General features: G+C 37.8%; 1 protein-coding gene across 2 annotated transcripts in view; it reads right to left on the minus strand.

Annotated features, from left to right (window-relative positions):
* The window catches only part of LOC139959902 (axin-1-like), a 35,564-nt gene extending 31,649 nt beyond the window's left edge, over positions 1-3,915 (minus strand). The window contains exon 1 of one of the 2 annotated variants that reach the window (XM_071957825.1): positions 3,765-3,915. The gene's annotated coding sequence lies outside the window, so the exon portion shown is untranslated. Of the gene's footprint in view, positions 1-3,753 lie in introns of both variants that reach the window. The other variant, XM_071957826.1, reaches the window with a different exon arrangement.
* Between the last annotated feature and the right edge of the window lie 14,098 nt (positions 3,916-18,013).

Here is an 18,013-nt window from a genome sequence, read left to right on the forward strand (position 1 = left end):
TGAAATGGCTGGGATTGACATTTTGAAGGAGAACAATACACATTGTAAAAAGTTACATAAATATGACAATTTACAGTGGTAAATGAATTCAAAGAAACTATGTAAATGCAGAAGTTGTTGTTCCCAGTTCCAATTATCACTGACCAACAAATATGAGAATAAGAAGCATGTGCATAACTTTATAGTTTCCACATATTACATTTATTAGCATAATTTCTAACGTTTGTGCAAATCCACACGAATCCCCTCTCTAATTATCTACTTGCTTAAAGCTTGAGACTGAAGTTACAATCTTGTAGAACTTTTGAAACGTGTTGATGTAACATTCTGAGGATTCATGAACTTTTGCAGCGTGTACTTCAGTACGCCAAAGTGTACGCTCTTCAACGACCTTCTGCAGCACACTGTAATGAGAGCTACCTACAGGACTCACAAAGATACCATGGACTACCCACACTGTAATCGAATCTACATCCACCTATGACATCTCCACAACCCCTGCTGTTTACAAGGTCAAAGGTCACAGGCACTCTGGGTCATCTCCAAAGTTTCATCAACACAGCGGCTCTGAACTGCTTGTGGGCAATAGCATACCTCGCAAGATTCCAAACTTTCTCCGCAGTAAATTGAATCAAAGAGTAAAACTTGAGCATAACCTTGCCATTACAGTATCATTAGTATGACGTGGGGAGTCAAGGCAGTGTTGCTGCTACGACAGAGATCTAACAATCACAAAGTTTAACTGTTTTCTTGTTTGTAATGTATAGTATTATATTTGTTTTCTTCATCTTTGTTTTATTGTCCTCATCTCTGCGTGTATGTTTGTGCAATGTGTGAGTACTGCAACGAGTAGTATGACTGCTGTAATGTAATTCACTCCATTGCCTATATCAACTCAACACCTAAGTAGGTTGCTTGCAATGATGTGTGTTTTTTTTTTTTTTCAAAAAGCAAAGGAATTTTTTTTTTCTTGGTTACTCAAATATTTACACTTGTAAAGAGTTAGCATAAATTTCACAAAAGCCATTTCGTTTGGTGTTGCATTTATAAGTGATACACATTGGAAATTTATATAATTTTACAACTATTCTAACATTACATTTCTATGTGCACACCGAATATGCAATTATTGGGAAAGTTTCATTGTATGCCATGTACTTTTCTTGTAAGACCTTTTATAGTATTTTTTGAAAAGCTCGGATCTTAAAATCGTCTTATGTTTTTTTCATAAATCTGGAAAATCTATAACACTTAAGTCTTGGTTCTTGAATATCAATAGCACTTTGGCATATCAATTTGAAGAGCTCTACATTTGGTGTTGTCATTGACATACATGTACCTTCAAAGTGCCAGATTTGAATGGTACCTGAACCTAAAAACATAATCAACTATCTCCTTAAAATCACAAAGGTTTTGCCAATGAAATATCAAAATTGTATTAAACATGTGGCATATTCCTATAATGCTATGAATGGTGTACATTTTGGTAATGAGGAGGTTCCAAACAGAAGTTTTTGGATTGTGTGTGAGTGTGTAGAGAGGGGGGGGGGGGAGAGGGGGGCATCTAATCATGCTAGGCCTCAGATCTCAGGCAATTTACTGGCTTAATGCCGGTGGATTTCTCAGTTTGTCACCAAGAGAGAAAAACACATATCGTTTGCATCTTTCTGCCAATAGGCATATTTCGTTTCTGTATTAATTTTAGGAAAATGTCAATGGGAATTTTGATGATTCTAGCAAGTAGATTTTTTATGCAGTGTCGGCATTTATTAGTAGTTGGCTAAAATTGTTTAAGTCGAGGCCAGTATTTGATAATATTGTGCAACTTTAATTACTTCATGTATGAAGGATGACAGAATCAAACAAAAAAGCACCAACTTTAAAGGGGAAGTCTCCTTCTGTGTGCCTCATTTGTAGGCTCCACTGCTAATACACAAAATGTGAAAAATGTTGTTATGACTAGGTTTTGAATGTATGCAAAATAATATACTCCAGGGGCCATTTTTTTTGGGGGGGGAGGGGGGTAAGGTTGCATATGACTTTTCACCTACAATACTTTTTATTCTTTGCCATGCTAAATAAAGCTTGTTTGGTCAGCTTGCTTTTACAATAAGGCACAAAACTTTGAAAAGTTCTAACGCCTGCTTTTTTTTCTCATCATGATGCGGTTTTTGCTAATTATGAAGACTGTCTGGATGAGGAATTTATGAACAGGGCTGAATCATTTTGGTTCTTGTGATAAATATTCAACTTTAATGGATTAGGGTAATATGACTAAGGGGTCTCAGACCCATAGCTTTATAATTTCAAACCCACAAGACAACACTATCCCCAAACTAGTTTAGAATTTGATATGGATTCAAATTTGACATTGGAAACTGTTCAGCACGACAGTCGAGAATCTGTCAAACACTACTGGATACATCTATCAAGGGCTTTAGTAGTGTAGCAAGTTAACTGGGTAACTCAGTTATTTACTTCAAAGAAAGTAATTTCAAGCAAGATATAATATTTCAAACTCAAATATTATAGCCATGGAGGTTACTACCAACAGTGTGTATAGTATTGCCATTGTAAGGTTATGAACTTACATGGAGAAATACATGAGACCCTGACATCTAGGAATACTCATTTTCTAATTACTTTGCCAATGTTGTAAACATCCATTCTTATCATGTAGTTAGGATGCAGGTAACAGCTTTCATGCATAATAATGTAGCCTAGGCTATGTATTATCAAAGAATGTAAAACATGTAAAACCAAATTGTCAAGTTGCTACACATATATGTAGTTCGCTTGGTACCTTAATACACTAGTGTTTCATAATAAACAAGCCATAAGAGTGATACACGAAAATATCAACATTAAATAACATGCAGGCAATACAACAGAGAATGATTTATAATCAAGGACATCCCCTTAAATGTTATCCATGATTGGCTAATATGCATCCTATTTTATAAATCATGTGGGAAAATATGTAATCCAAATAACGTCCTAACACTGCATTTATTTACAGCTAAACATTAGCTGGCCCAGATATGCCTAGCTATAGTTTTCACTTTTCTCTGGAAAGACAAACCCCAGTATGTGTTACCTCAAGTCATGCATATCTTCATAACTATTGAAATGCAGTTGTTGGCTCAAAAGTTGTTTGAATATATTTTCAGCAATCACAGTTTATGAGAATATGTGGGAAACTATACATTAAAATATTTCAATCATCTCTGATCAATACCCTACGCTATACTACAGTTAGGGTTAGGTGGAACAGTAATATTATATAGCCTAGGCTTGCTGTTAGACACAGTACAAATGATAACAGTAAGACAATACAGAGAAAGGTATGTTACTGTGAACGTTTCAATTATATATCCCCAAACGTTACCGATAGATTAGGTATAATTCATATTTTGGGAATTTAAATTTTAGCTGCACATGAATTTTAAGTGACACACCTCCTTCACAGTAGCCCTTGTTGTACCGAAATCTTATCTAGGCTTCTTAAATTCTAGTTCTACTAGTACACACACACAATACATTAACATTATAGTACTGTGTACTATGAACAGTTTGCAAGCCACAACGTTGACACTGTTGTGTACATTACAAGGCTGCTTGTTCCAACATAGGCTTACTGTGCAGTTCAGTACAAGGTGATTGAGTTTTGCAATACCTTTCGAAGGAATTATTAGCAAAAATGGCTAATTTCGAATAGTTTCGAGAAATGCAGAACATTGCTGTGACACTAACAGAATACTCACTTGGACTTTTTCACGAAATCCTTAACAGAAAAACGATAATTATTGCGTATTCCAACAGTATTTCCTTAGCGTATCCATCAGCGTTGCAAAGTCCTCTGAGCATGCATACTGTACTATTGAATGTATTTCAAATGCGCCAAGAGATCAAAGCACATGGCCGCCTCACCGACAGAGCTCCCCAAAGGACAGTGACGTATACTCAAAGGAGAAGCCGCACCAATCAGAGTCGTTAATTTTGAAGCTATTTGGGTTATACCATACTGCTGTTAGAGGGGAGATTGCTCTATTCAACGATTTAGAACTGTAGATAAAAGGAGAGAGACCGTTTGTTCCTAATTACAATTCGCTTGTTGCGTGGCGTAAAATTACTCTTGTTTATCAAATCGTACGTAGAAAGAAAAAAGCAAGAAAGTTTTACGAAAAAGCTTAACGTTTCCTACAAACATTTTCTCGCCTGCATAGTTTCAATAATTTGGTCCCATTAGCCAGAATACCACCCGCCCGGCGCAATCCTTTGAGAATATCCCGCATTCAAGTGCAGGTCATTTTGTCATTGTAGCGTACTAAATTGGAAAATTGTTGCCCTTCGCGTAGAAGGCCCATACGTGGTGTGTCTACGGGCTAAAATTTCTCGTTTAACTTTTATTTTACGAATAGAAAAGACGCCAGACTTATTTTCTCAGCGCCGTAGGGAACCATGAAGAACAAAGTTCTGCATTTCATTTTTTTTTTGATGTAGTTTATTGATAACATTTTGTTGGTAGAAGGTACGTTAGTGGACAACAAGCGCTCAATGAAGTGTGTATACATATCTTGTAGGAAATCACTGTGGTGGCGGCCATCTCTTTTACCTTGGCGTGTTACTACTTAATTAAGTTTGTTTTACAATTGAGTGAACAGTGCATACAGAATTATGTATTATATGCAAAGCAAATGTTATCTATAGGGGTTCTCTTTCATATTTTCCTTGTTATGGAGAAAAAAATAGATTTTGTGAGTAACACTATCGTTTCTAAATAAATTTTAAATGCTTTGTGAAAGGGGATCATGCTTCTGAAGTTCTATAGTACGGTAATTTAGTTCGTTACGAGAAGAAATTAGGCGAGTAGAACCGTGATAGTAACCTGCAGTTATTTACAACATGAAGAAAACGTCATTTTACGCAGGCCTCACTTGCTCGTTGCTCAGGAGAACGTTGGAAGAGAAATATTGTGAATCTCAGACGAGATATATTCATAATAAAAAATAAATATATAAGAAAGCCAAATATGACGAAATGCATCACACCGTCGCCACCATGATTGATAGTCCGGGAGGTCAAAAAGCAGTTTGTCATTTATTTGCAAGGGTGTGTAACATCATCAGCATTGCACATGTATAGGGCCTATCAGCCTACGTCATATTTTGAATTAGACATTTGGTATACGATATCTTGTAAAAAGCTGTTTCCGCCGTATAGGCGCTTCAGCGGGTCAGGGGCGGAAGCCCCTTGTCGGTAAAATAGGACTCCATGGTTTGAGATCTGAAAATTTGGGAATTGTAAATATGAACTTTGAGGGCCGGGTCGGAGAGAAACGAGGCTGGATGATGGTAGTAAAGTAGCATGTTTTTAGGGAGGCGATTACTGGTGACTGGCTTCGAAGACTGGATTGGCGATGTGAGGCGATGAAGGGACTCGGAGGCTAGACGGAAATCACGGAGGAGACGCTTCACTGGCGGGGGGGGGGGGGGGAGGGGGTTCCTATGAGTGGACGTTACAGATGGTCGCGTGGTCAATTATGACAGACGACTCGCCCTCCCCTCCTTCCCCTTACCGCGCACTTCGAGCCAACTGAGCCCATTCAGTATTGCGGGCCTGCAGTGCTTACAGTGTGGAACACCCAATTCCCAAATAGCGCTGCTATAGTTAGTCAATTTCCCCAATTACTGTACCGTATATGTAACCATGCAAGGAGGTTCTTCAGTGTATAACCTTCTTTATATAACTATATCAACTCATCGTCCACAAACTGCAGGGTCAATTCATGCAATAAACTAAGGCAACGTTATTCTTACGGTGATGGTGAATAAACCCACTCGTAACTGGGCGATTATATCTCCATGGCTTACCGTAGTAGACAGGAATTCTGCTTTGCCCGTAAACTCTCAGCTAAAATGTATATTTATCACTTGGCCAAAAGTTTATGCCACTCTTTTGAGTTTGACTTCAGTCGGAGTTTAACGATGATGACGGTTTTTCTTTCTTTTATTGGGAAGCTATATACACAAAGTTTGATTTCACATCTTGGTGGGACATAAAGCTATGCCTATTCAGGAAAAGCCAGCCGTTTGGTATAAAGCGACAGTTTGGGCTTCAACAACCAGGGGTCAAGATGACTAGATATGATATACAAACATACATATATATACATATACATATAAATATATATATATATATATATATATATATATATATATATATATATATATATATATATATATATATATATATATATATATACAGGGGGTATAATATCACCGCACGTTACGATGTCAATTTGGGTTTTAACTGGCGCTGGTTTACCCATTCCTTATTCTCTGGAGGGCAGTCAAGGCGGTCAGGCACCCCACAACAAACTTACGTTTATTACATACCTTCTTTCACAGTTCCCAACCGAAACAGATGGTATTTCGTTGTGTCATGAGTTATCCAAGAGCTGCTGACTACGCCTTTATGACAACGAAACTGACGCAGATTCAGCGTCTGAGATATAAAAAAATGAAAAGAAAAAAAGAAATCGCTGACGATGGAAGATATTGTCGTGGTTATAATTAAGGATTCACATACTTTGTATTTTATGGAGGGCAAAGATCTGTCGAAGTTGCAAACCACCTTCTGCAAAGGGGTTCCTGCATGGTAATATGAACGTGTCTTATATCATCAGTCTTTTCTTTTGGGAGGGGAGAGGAGGGGGGAGTGGAGAGATTGTGCAAAGTTTGAGGACTCGGTTAAAAGTGGTCAGCACACCGAGACAAGACAAAAGCATACAAAATGATGTGATTTTTATACTCCATTTTGACACCAGATAAGTCATTTTTATCCAAGGATGACTCTGAGCAAAATGTTGATTCAGATATGTGACAGACCATTAACCCATGAACTATATCAGTGCAGGCTACATTTAAATACTTTTTTAGTGCTAAAGGTCCTTTGGTGGATAAGTAAACCCAACCATCATCATTGGCCCATGTGAGGGAGATGTTTGTTATGATCACCCCCCCCCCCAAAAAAAAAAAATCCGTCTGTAAGAAATATTTCATTCCATCTGAAAGATATTATGAATCGCAAACAATTGTTATCGATACTTTATGGTTAGTTGCTTGATGCTTTTTTTTATTTTCAGCGTTGCTTATTTTTACGTTTCTTAATGGAGATGGGCTTTGTCAATGTTGATTGTAAATAATTGATGTTTCTCATATGGAAGTTTCTCATCGGTGCACACAGCTTTCGTTTTATTTGCCTTATTTGTCTACACCGTGATCTATATGACCTATTAGCAATGTAACCACTATATCTTGAAAGGGAATTTATAAAACGAAGCAAAGTGAAACATCATTTGTATTGTACGGAATTACTTGAAATACATTTACCTTGCTAAACTCTAGTCAATATAACATTTATAAAAAAGGGTTTACTCAATGATAAATGAATATCACGAAAACAGTTTCCAAAACTGTCATAGAGATGATAAAAATATTGATGTTATAAAAATATTGATGTTATAAAAATATTATTTAAAATATTGAATGTTGTTGTAATGTTTGAAACACCATGCACGTTTAAGCATATCTAGCAGTTTTGTTCGGGCGGGGAGGGGCGGGGAGTGGCGGGGAGGGGGTTGATGATACAATCTCTTTAAAATCAATCCAATGTTCTATTAACTATACATGTATGTCGGCTTTTCTTTATGATGATGATAGACATGCCTACAGAAAATGACATCCTATTTAAGGATTCTAGGTTATACCAGTCGAGAGTCATGAAGATTGATGTAGACATTTGCGGAAACTGAGAGGCCCTTCCAGGAATGAATCATATAAAGCTTACCGGTGAGAAATTAATTTGCTGTTGGTTCCTTTCATTCATGTGTAAACTGATCACTTGTAAGTCATGTCATTATCAATCTGCAGTATAACGTCTAGCCTGAACGAATTATTGGATCATGACCATGTGGTATATGTTATGACATTGGAAGTTACGTAAAGTATACTTCATGTTTATTCATTAAAACACCGCGTACCATGCACGTATGTTCAATATTCATATTATGTGGACATGCAAGTTCATCAGTTCCCTCTATCTACTTTCTCTCTGTCTCTTGTGTATGTGACGGAGGTGAAGCGGGACTATAGGAGTGACGGGACTCGTGTGACGGGAGTTGATGATGTTATTATAACATACTTCTTGTGTTCTGTGTTTACAAATTTAATTCTGTCGGTTTTGCACAAAACAAATCGGCATCCCTATATATATTTGGATGACGTTCTAGCTATCAATCACCGATAATATGATTCCTACGGAAAACGGAATATTGATTCATGTAGGAGCATTAGAAATAACAACGTAAAAACAAAAGCAAAAATTTACAAATTAATTGTGACAATAGTCAATTTCCAGTACATGAGATTTCAAAATTAATATTGAAAATGTTTAGATGCAACTCGCAAGGCCCGGGAAGTGCCATTTCCAGCGATCTGGGAAGCATTTTCTGCCAAATTTTCGTGCACGCTACGCGCCAACCTATGGCGGCGCTCCGATTAGATAGTTAGCCTTATCGTGAAAGGGCCCCCAAACTATTCTGGCCCGGGCCCCCCACAAGCTAAATCCGGCCCTGGCACCCGCCTATTAACGGATGCAACTATTCGATGGTGCATATAGCTATGGCAATGTAGGCATGGAAGGCGGGGATGGCGTCATCGTCGACTTAGCCTTAGCAACATTACATATAGGCTGTTATAAGCATATACTCAAAACAGGAATAGCTTACTCAAAGCACTCCAACCCCCCCCCCCCCTTTTTTTCTTTCACAACGCGCCGTTTTAAACCCATTTTTTCCACAGAGGGATATATATCAATATTCCTACAATAAAAGTTGTTTTGATGAATCTCTTAACACAGGGAACATTGACAGCTATAAGTATAAGCACACGTTCCAAATGTATTGCATTTCAGCGATAAGTTAAGAACAGTATCATACTAATAGAAATAAAAACCCTTATACGAACACCTAGGCCTATACCATCATGAAGTCAAATATCATTTATACTGTGATTTACTTCCAGGAGTCATCCAGGGAGGATTAGAGCCAGTCAAAATATCTTCATTCAAAAACAACATTTTCCAGTTAGGGAGAAGATATACTGATATTGCGGGTGGTTCAAGTTATACACTGTATGGAATCCAAGTTCTCTCTATGATAATTACCACATTGTCTAACACCGGAATAATCCCTTTAATGAATGATTTTGGTTCTGATGTTACACACACTCGCACCCATCAAATCTCCCTCACCCCACCCCCTCCCCTGCCCCCATATCAATCATTGGTAAATTAACATGAACTGCTTTGCTGCTGGCCTACCAGCCATCACCATTCTTCGTTTTCTGCTCAGTTACTCGTTCTACTTTTAGTAGTAGTTGCGTTTGGAAGCGTTTTCGCTACTGACAGAATTAGATACTTGTTCTTTTTTTGGGGGGGGGGGCAAATTTAGATTAATTTATTCCTATCGTACTTACTTAAAGGAGACAATAACTTCAACAGATTTCACTCGAGCAAACTTACCATCATGAATTTGAAAAAAAGAAGGAAAAAAAACTCGTTTAACTTCCAGTCATGTGGAAAACAAATGACGCGGAACAGCCCAACATTTCGTGTAGATTAATGCAGTTAAAAGAGACCGTGAAACACCTACCCCTCCCAATTTTTTATTTCTTTTATATTGATTCACCGAAATTCTCATCTTCCTTTTAACGGCGCTTTTTGCCCCAATTTTTTTTTATCATTTTCTTTTTTAGTCTTTTTCATATTATCCCTTGTGCGTGACAAATTGAAGTACAATGCAATTATTGCTGCTCGTGTGACCTTGTTCTCTGCTAGTTAATCTCCTTTGCCCGAGAATCTCTTTTCAAGCGCAACAAAACAATAATCAAGTAACATTACATTGATACTATCTGCTTTGATCTTTACCGACAAGATCACTCGGAGATATACAACGTCACAAATACAAGTCATCGATGAATCCATGAGTTATCACTAGTGAATTATTGTTATTCATTCGTTCATAACAATTTATTTAGCAAAGTGGTGTGAAGTGATATGCAGAGAGGCAAGATAAATAATCAGTGGTCTATAAAGCTGCATATTGTATTGAATTTGAATTATACATAATGCGCACATTTTGAATTCGGATGATATTCGATAATACAAAAAGATTAAAACCATAGTGCTATACTCTACCGTGTAAGTAAAGACCATATATATTTCGGCCTATACCACCAAATCCACCGAATTTGCGTGAAGAAAGAATCAAAATAGACAAGATGACTGGAATGGCAAATCAAACGAAACAATATCATTTAAATTTATGAGATATAATATTCTCTATGATGTACATATGACTAACTCGTTGAAATGGTATTACTTCGGCTGTACATAATATGTTAGCAAAATTGGGATGTATGGTGGCTATATATTAACATATTAACGTAACATGGTAAGAACAGGAAGTTCCGACCTTGAATTTTGCCGTGACCAAAGGCAGGGGCGCAAGCAGGTATATACTTTAAATCAATTGGAGTTTGATCAGTCGAAATTCATGTCAAAATAAAAGAAAATAATAAATAAATACATATAAATTAAAACTGTAATATTTTCTAATTTGCATTCAATCGTTTATAAAACTTTGATAAAAATTAGGCGAGATCGAAGACATGTTGAATATGGAATTCAATTCATTGATTACTATCTCGTTTTCCGCAAAACAGTTCAAGAATTGTGTCAATAATTTTGAGTTATTCTACATGTATGTGCCTCAGCATGCAAATATAACTCCTTATTAGAAACAGTGTTTTGTTATATATGCAGGTCTGACGAGGTAAGCCCTGTAGTCAGGGGCAACAAGTGGAGGGGAAATATTGGATAACTGTTTTTCATGATGTTATTAAGGAAAAATGAAGACTTCGTAAACGGGGCACGTAACCCCCTGCTGTCCATTTAGCGCGACTTGGCCCTGATCATGATGCCTGAAAATAGTAAGTTATCTTTTAATCCCTAGCAAATAGTGTATTGCTATAATGATTTGGTAGCGAAGCTAAACTGGATTATTTCGAGGAATTCTATTCTTACTTTAATTGATTAATATGTACTCAGTTGGTTTGGTCAAATTATCGTTAATCACCTTACACATACAGAGAAGGATGCTTTTATTCGCTTTATGTATTCCCCCCTCCCCACCCCACTCCCCACCCGTCCCCTTTTTGTTTGCAGGTGTTTAGCCTTCAATTCATTAATAAACTGTACTCTTTCAAGTTCTATGCTTCATTGTTACGTTTGACCATTCGCTTGGGTTTCCCTACAGGGAAATTACATCCCGCCATGACTCCTCTCTACATACAATCCAAAGTCCCCCTCCCCTCGTCCCATCCCGACCCCCGCGGATCTGACAGGGCTGTTAAACAAATACAAATACCACACGAACCCGATGTAGAAAACTGATGAAACACATATCATACGGGCCTAGGTTCGTGAACACTATGTATTATTCTTTTGCAGCTTGCTCTTATCTGCTCTTATATATATATATATATATATATATATATATATATATATATATATATATATATATATATATATATATATATGTATATATAAAGGTAAATTGTGTTGATCTACAAATTTGAAAAGTCAGCTTACCCCTCCTCTTAGTTTTAGTTTACTTTGTATCAGGCTCTTGTTTCTTCTGAAAACGCTTCCAATTTGAAAATAATTTGTTTGTCTTCTTTTCCCCATTCTCTGCTTTATAAACATTGCTAATCTGCTTCTTACTATTTTTTTCTTTGCTAACATGCATGAGCCAGCCCGGTCAGCCCCCCCCCCACCCCAACATTCCGACATACACTCCAAATTTGATCAAAAAAGGGCAAAACATCTTAATGGCGTTATGAGGAGAGAGGAGGTCGAGAAAGGTTGGACTAGTAACAGAAGGTTGCATGATCGTTCTTCCCTTGAGGTAAGAGGGTGGGTGGTGCGGGTAAATTAAGTTAAAATATGCAATGTATAATTTTGCCAATGCCATGGTTTTTCTTCTGCTGTAAGACCGCCAGGAGCGTAACTACGTATATACTTCACCGGGGGGGGGGGGGGTGGGAGGGGGTATTTAGAATATAATCAAGGGTGATATAAAGTAGATTCATACAGTAAAAGCTAGAAATTAGACTCAGGGGGGGGGGGATTCGAAAGAAGCTCAGGTAAGCAACATAAGCCTGAGCCCTCTCAAACATAATTGAGACAAACATACAAATGATATTTTATTAATAAGAGAGAGAGAGGGCGAGAGAGACGAGAAAACAGCCTGCAAAATGAACATAAGATAGTTATCAATTAAGTATAGTGTTTGGGAGGTGTTCTCGAAGTAAATAATTGAAGGGAGTACCAAGAGTTTTCGGCCCAGTTTAGCGAATTTTGTGCTGAGAGAAGGTAAGCCTACATAGGAGGAGGGTTTATACGTGTTGCCTTGTGTTAGTTGAATCTGGGTGAATCATTCAGCTTAACTTATCTGTTTCTCTCATCTTTGCCGTCAATATCCCACATAACCAATTGAACGGTCTCACAAGGACATCGTGTATACAGAGCCTCGGTAATGTGGTTATATATTTTGAATAGTTTACACCTATACATTTCTCTTGCTCATTCTTCTTATTCTTGTCCATCTAAATCCACTCCTATTCACACGACGAATTGACTTTCGTTCATGCAAAAGCTCTGTGAATAACCATTTAGACTCACTGCATAGTTATTACGACGACAACAACAAAAAAACCGACCAGGCTCTTTTTTTTTGTCTATGGCTTTGGCTTCCTATCCTGAGTCTATACATTGAATCAGGAAGGATTAAACCGATGTGACGGTCGTTAAATGTTTGTCTGCAGCTGAAATACACAAACTTTACAACAACGCCTGGGTTGCCGGTAAAGATCAAAGGAAAAGACACGGGCAAATTTTATTGGTTACAATAAATCATTATCACTAAGGGTTATTGCGAAGGGAAGGAAAAGCGTTGAGCTTTAACAAGGATTAATGTATTGCATTTTCTAAAGGAAATGAAGACCTGGGGAAAATCTTTAAATCGTATTATATACGTGCTGTCTAATTCCTTCTTTCTGTTGGAGGGTTGATTTAAATATGAAGAAGAAGAAGAAGAAGCCTCGTCGTGAACGAAAAGAAGGAATAACTTGAACTCTCCTCTCCAACATGACGACAAATCTACAGTCTAGATGCTATTCCACGCACGTGTACTTAACAATATGGTTTAGCTATAGATACGGGATTAGCGTATAACACGGACAGCTTGCATATAGTACACACGCAACAAGAGTATAGCCGCATATACAATGTATGATCGTTGATCAGGTGTACACGTCATGCTGTTAATTTGTTTGGTTTAGTATATAGGAAGAAAGAGAACGCTGGAGAGAGAAACAGACCTCGTCAATTACAGACCAAGTCTGAGAAATATCAGTGAAGCATTAAAACAGAACCCCAAATCCTGTTACAACAATTTATTCCGGGAATCAAGCTGACCCCCGGATTCTGGATTCCTTAACTAGGTGACCACTCTAAATGTCGTCCAAGAAAGGGGTGGGTGGGGTGGACAAGGACCATGCCCTATGCCCATCGTCAATAGGGTAGGGGGATGTTCAGTCGGAGGTATGTTTGCATGTTTTACATCATCAGTTGGGGAAGATTAAGACTCCAGAACGCCATAAGGTAGGGATCCGGGGGGGGGGGGTGTGAGGCAGAACATTCCCTCTTCTCAACCTCACACAAAAATTGAAAAGTGTTACCTTGCGACCTTTTTTATAATCTAAATATCCCTCAAACTACACATTTGACGTCTTAACCTTTTTCTGGAGGTCGACCCCCTCATCCCTCTATATGGAAATCTGCTTCAATGACCCCAGCCCAACCCCCTCTTTATGCAATCTCCTGGCCTTTCGATAAAAATTCCCTGCTCGTACCTAAATTAGCACCACCTTTGGAATCATGTGCACGCCAGCGATCCCGCTCCTATCTCTGCCAAAGCCGACCCTTCTTCCATTTTGAGAGGTCAAGCATATCAAGGAAAATTGTTTTTAATTATCTCCAGAACAGAATAAACTAAATGAAGTCATTCATAGAAAATAGTAGGATCATATAATATAAAACATTAGTTATCTGTTGATATTTCCGTTGAAGCAGCTTTTGAGTTCATCAGATATTCTCAAGGGAGTCAAGCTTCTGTATCGTTTCTCATCAGGGAGGTTAAATTGGAAAACTTGAAGCCTCTCAACCCACTCGTCCCTCCTTTAACCCCCACCCCACCTCTCTCTTTCTCCGAAGAGAGAGTGGTAACCGTATATTGCTTTAAACATGTTTCGTTCATTGTCGATTTTATTATCAAATTGCTCAGCTACTTTTGGCAACCACATTAAGACTTAAAACTAGGTTATCAAATTTAAAAAACAAAACATACGTTCTCACGAAAATTGGCTGATTTTCAAGCAAGAAATGAAAGGACCAAGTCAGGTATTATAAATCTGTGTTTTCATTCTTTTCTGTCTCTCTTCCTTAGTTGCCACTTTTTTTTTTTATTTCTGCTCTTTTTTTCCTTTTTCCTTTTTTTTGGGGCTTTTTTGTCAACTTTGTTATTTTGTCATGAGTTTGAGCCAAAAACCTCAGAGTTTCTTCGAAAGCAAGATAGAATTGTCGGCCTAGTTTCATTGAGCTTTCTGAGTGATTTTTATTACAATTTTCTGGCAATGAGAAGCTGAGGAAAATGGATTTAGGAAGTAAAGGATATCTTGTTAATTACACAGAAAATAGGTTGGTTCACATAGTTTATTTATTAGTAACATCGTTTGATATCTGCCGCCTCATTATGCTTACGTCGGCGGTCAACTTCAAAAGGAATGATATGCAAGTCATGTGACGAGTACTAATTATTTCCCGGTTATATAGAGTAGAGTTCGCATCAATCATATAAAATTCGTGTAGACAAACTAATGTATATATATATATATATATATATATATATATATATATAGCTATATATATATATAGGCTATATATATAGGCTATATATATAGGCTATATATATATATATAGCACATATTTCAAGTAAGGAACGGGGTGGGGGGCAGGGGTTAGGGAGGGGGTAATCATAATGAATACGGCATGTTTAGCGACACTGACTCCCAACACATTTTCGTTCAACATTTAGCACATGTGCAGTATATTTGGCTGTTCGCAGTAGGACTTTTATACACCTTGATCCAAATGATAGACGTTCGGTGCCGCTATCCCTGCCAAGCGTAATACTAAATTCCAGTGGGTTCGACGTCAGTCTTCACCACTGCAGATAGTTTCATTTTGTCACTCTATCAACTTGCCAACCTTTTACCCGGCCTCCCCCCTCCCCGACGTATTTCATCTCTTATCCGATCTTTGTATTCACTCCCCCCATTAACTTTGCAGTTCATTCCAAAGTTTCAAACCAAAAAATGAAATTGACATACCAAAAAAAAAAAAAGTAAAAAATATCCCGCAAATTATTTCTTCTTATTATTCCAATTCCGTCCTATGTTTTTTCAGAGAGCATGTTGCAGTTGCGCATCTCAGATAAATGCGCGTGTATATATGGTTAATGTTTCCTTTCGCGACAAAAGATGTCCTTTACACTATTATAAGAGTGAAACTAAACACCTGTTCGGGTCTTTGTCGGTACAATTGTGGAACATTTGTTGCAATCTATTCGCGGCTGTGATATCTCCCATGAACATATCGAGTGTTTGTCGAGGTTCTTTGATCTTCACTTAGATACACCATTTCACGTCCATTACATGACAGGAACTGTTCAAAATTTCATAAATTGAAATATTATACTTTCAGAGCAGAAAGAGAGAAGTGAAGAGACGGAGAGAGGTGGAGAGAGAGAAAGCAAAAACAAGATTTGCCAATCGAGATCAATGGATCCGAATGTATTTGGAAAAGTTGGAAGTTAAAAATATGGTGTTCAATTAAAACAATCTCTAATTACGAGGCATGTGGGGGAAAAATTCCAGGTCGGTCCCGTGTCGAAGGAGATTCAAACATCACGAAACAGTCAACGAAAGACAAACACCGTTATTAGCAAAAACAGCGAAAAGGGAGATGTGAGGTTTAAAAAGGTAAAGAAGAAGAAGGAAAGAAAAAGCGGTGAATAGGAAGTGGTGAGGAGAAATCCGATGTGTGAATAATTCGACGAACCTACATGGCTTTACATTCTCTTTAAAAGGGATTTAATGTATAAACTGTAACAAGTTTGAACAATACCCCCCCCCCCAAAAAAACATTTTAAAGAGGTTTTCCATTATTATATACCAAGGAGTTGCTTAAACCTTTCATGAAATGCCGACATTCCGGTAAATGTCATACAATAGTTAGGTGTAACTTTTTGTCATCCTATACTGGCGTAAACTTGTTTTAAAAAAAAAAAAATCAAATTTTCCTCTCCATTTACTGTTATAAGCATTAAAATTTCATACACGATTCCACTCCATGAAGCACACAGAAGTCGTTTGACTAATTAATCAAACATCCAATGGATTAGTTTGAATGATGGCACTGACTCGATGAGCGGTATCGTTCTTTGATGTTATGGATAAAATAGACCAACCAGGAAAAATGGTCAAAAAAAAAAAAAAACAGGTAAAGGATAAAAAAGGGAGTGTTAAAGCTAGTGGAAGAGTTCTCTCCGTTTTTTTTTTAAAACATAACTTACTTTAGTTGAGTGCAGACTTAAATTTTCACGGTAAAATGAACACAGAAGTAGATAGTATAGATAGACACGGATATACGCGCCTTTAAAGGGATAGGTATATCTAAGCAAGAGTTATTATATATTTATATGAAAGGAAAAAGATCATCTGATTTACCGTCCTGAAACTCCTTTTGTAAGTTCAAATAATCTAGTTGAAGGATCAATCAACTCGGTGGAGTGCATCCCTAATTTTAAAAGAAAACCCCGACAGGGGTGGATACAGAACCATACTCCTCCCCCACAGCTTCCCCCTCCCCTGCCCCTGTCTTTACGACTGCGTTACTATATCGTCAGAGTCATGAGGTATAGTATAACACTTTGTACACTATTTGTCAGTATAGGTAAATGCTATTCCTCTCACCGCCTGACTGTGAAACTTTTAGGGTAAATTGTATGGGTTAAAATTTTGATCATTAAAACCGAATGAGTTCGTAGGTCTACACGAGTATTTCCTACACTGTAATCCAGTGTCATATAGGCATCGGACTAAGAGATTTTTGCCTACACTGTCATTCAGTGTCATATGGGCATAGGTCTAACACGATATTGCCTACACTGTCATCCAGTGTCATATGGGCATAGGTCTAACACGAGTATTTCCTACACGGTCATCGAGTGTAATATGTATGCATAGGACTAAGACGAGTATTTCCTACACTGTCATCTAGTGTCATATAGCCTAGGCATCGGACTAAGACGATTTCCTACACTGTCATCCAGTGTCATATGGGCATCGGACTAAGCGAGTATTTCCTACTCTGTCATCCAGTGTCATATGGGCATCGGACTAAGCGAGTATTTCCTACGCTGTCATCCAGTGTCATATGGGCATAGGATATAAGACGAGTATTTCCTACATTGTCATCCAGTGTCATATGGGCATTGGTCTAAAACTAGTATTTCATCCAGTGTCATATAGGCATCGGACTAAGCGAGCTTTGCCTACGCTGTCATCCAGTGTCATATATGGCATAGGACTGTAAGACGAATATTTCCTACACTGTCATCGATTGTCATATGGGCACTGATTGGTCTAACACGAGTATTTCCTATACCCTGCCATCCAGTGTCATATGGGCATAGGACTAGCACGAGTATTTCCTACACTGTCATCCAGTGTCATATGGGCATAGGACTAGCACGAGTATTTCCTAC

The sequence above is a fragment of the Apostichopus japonicus genome, chromosome 19 (genome assembly GCF_037975245.1).
Source record: "Apostichopus japonicus isolate 1M-3 chromosome 19, ASM3797524v1, whole genome shotgun sequence".
Taxonomy (NCBI): Eukaryota; Metazoa; Echinodermata; class Holothuroidea; order Aspidochirotida; family Stichopodidae; genus Apostichopus; species Apostichopus japonicus.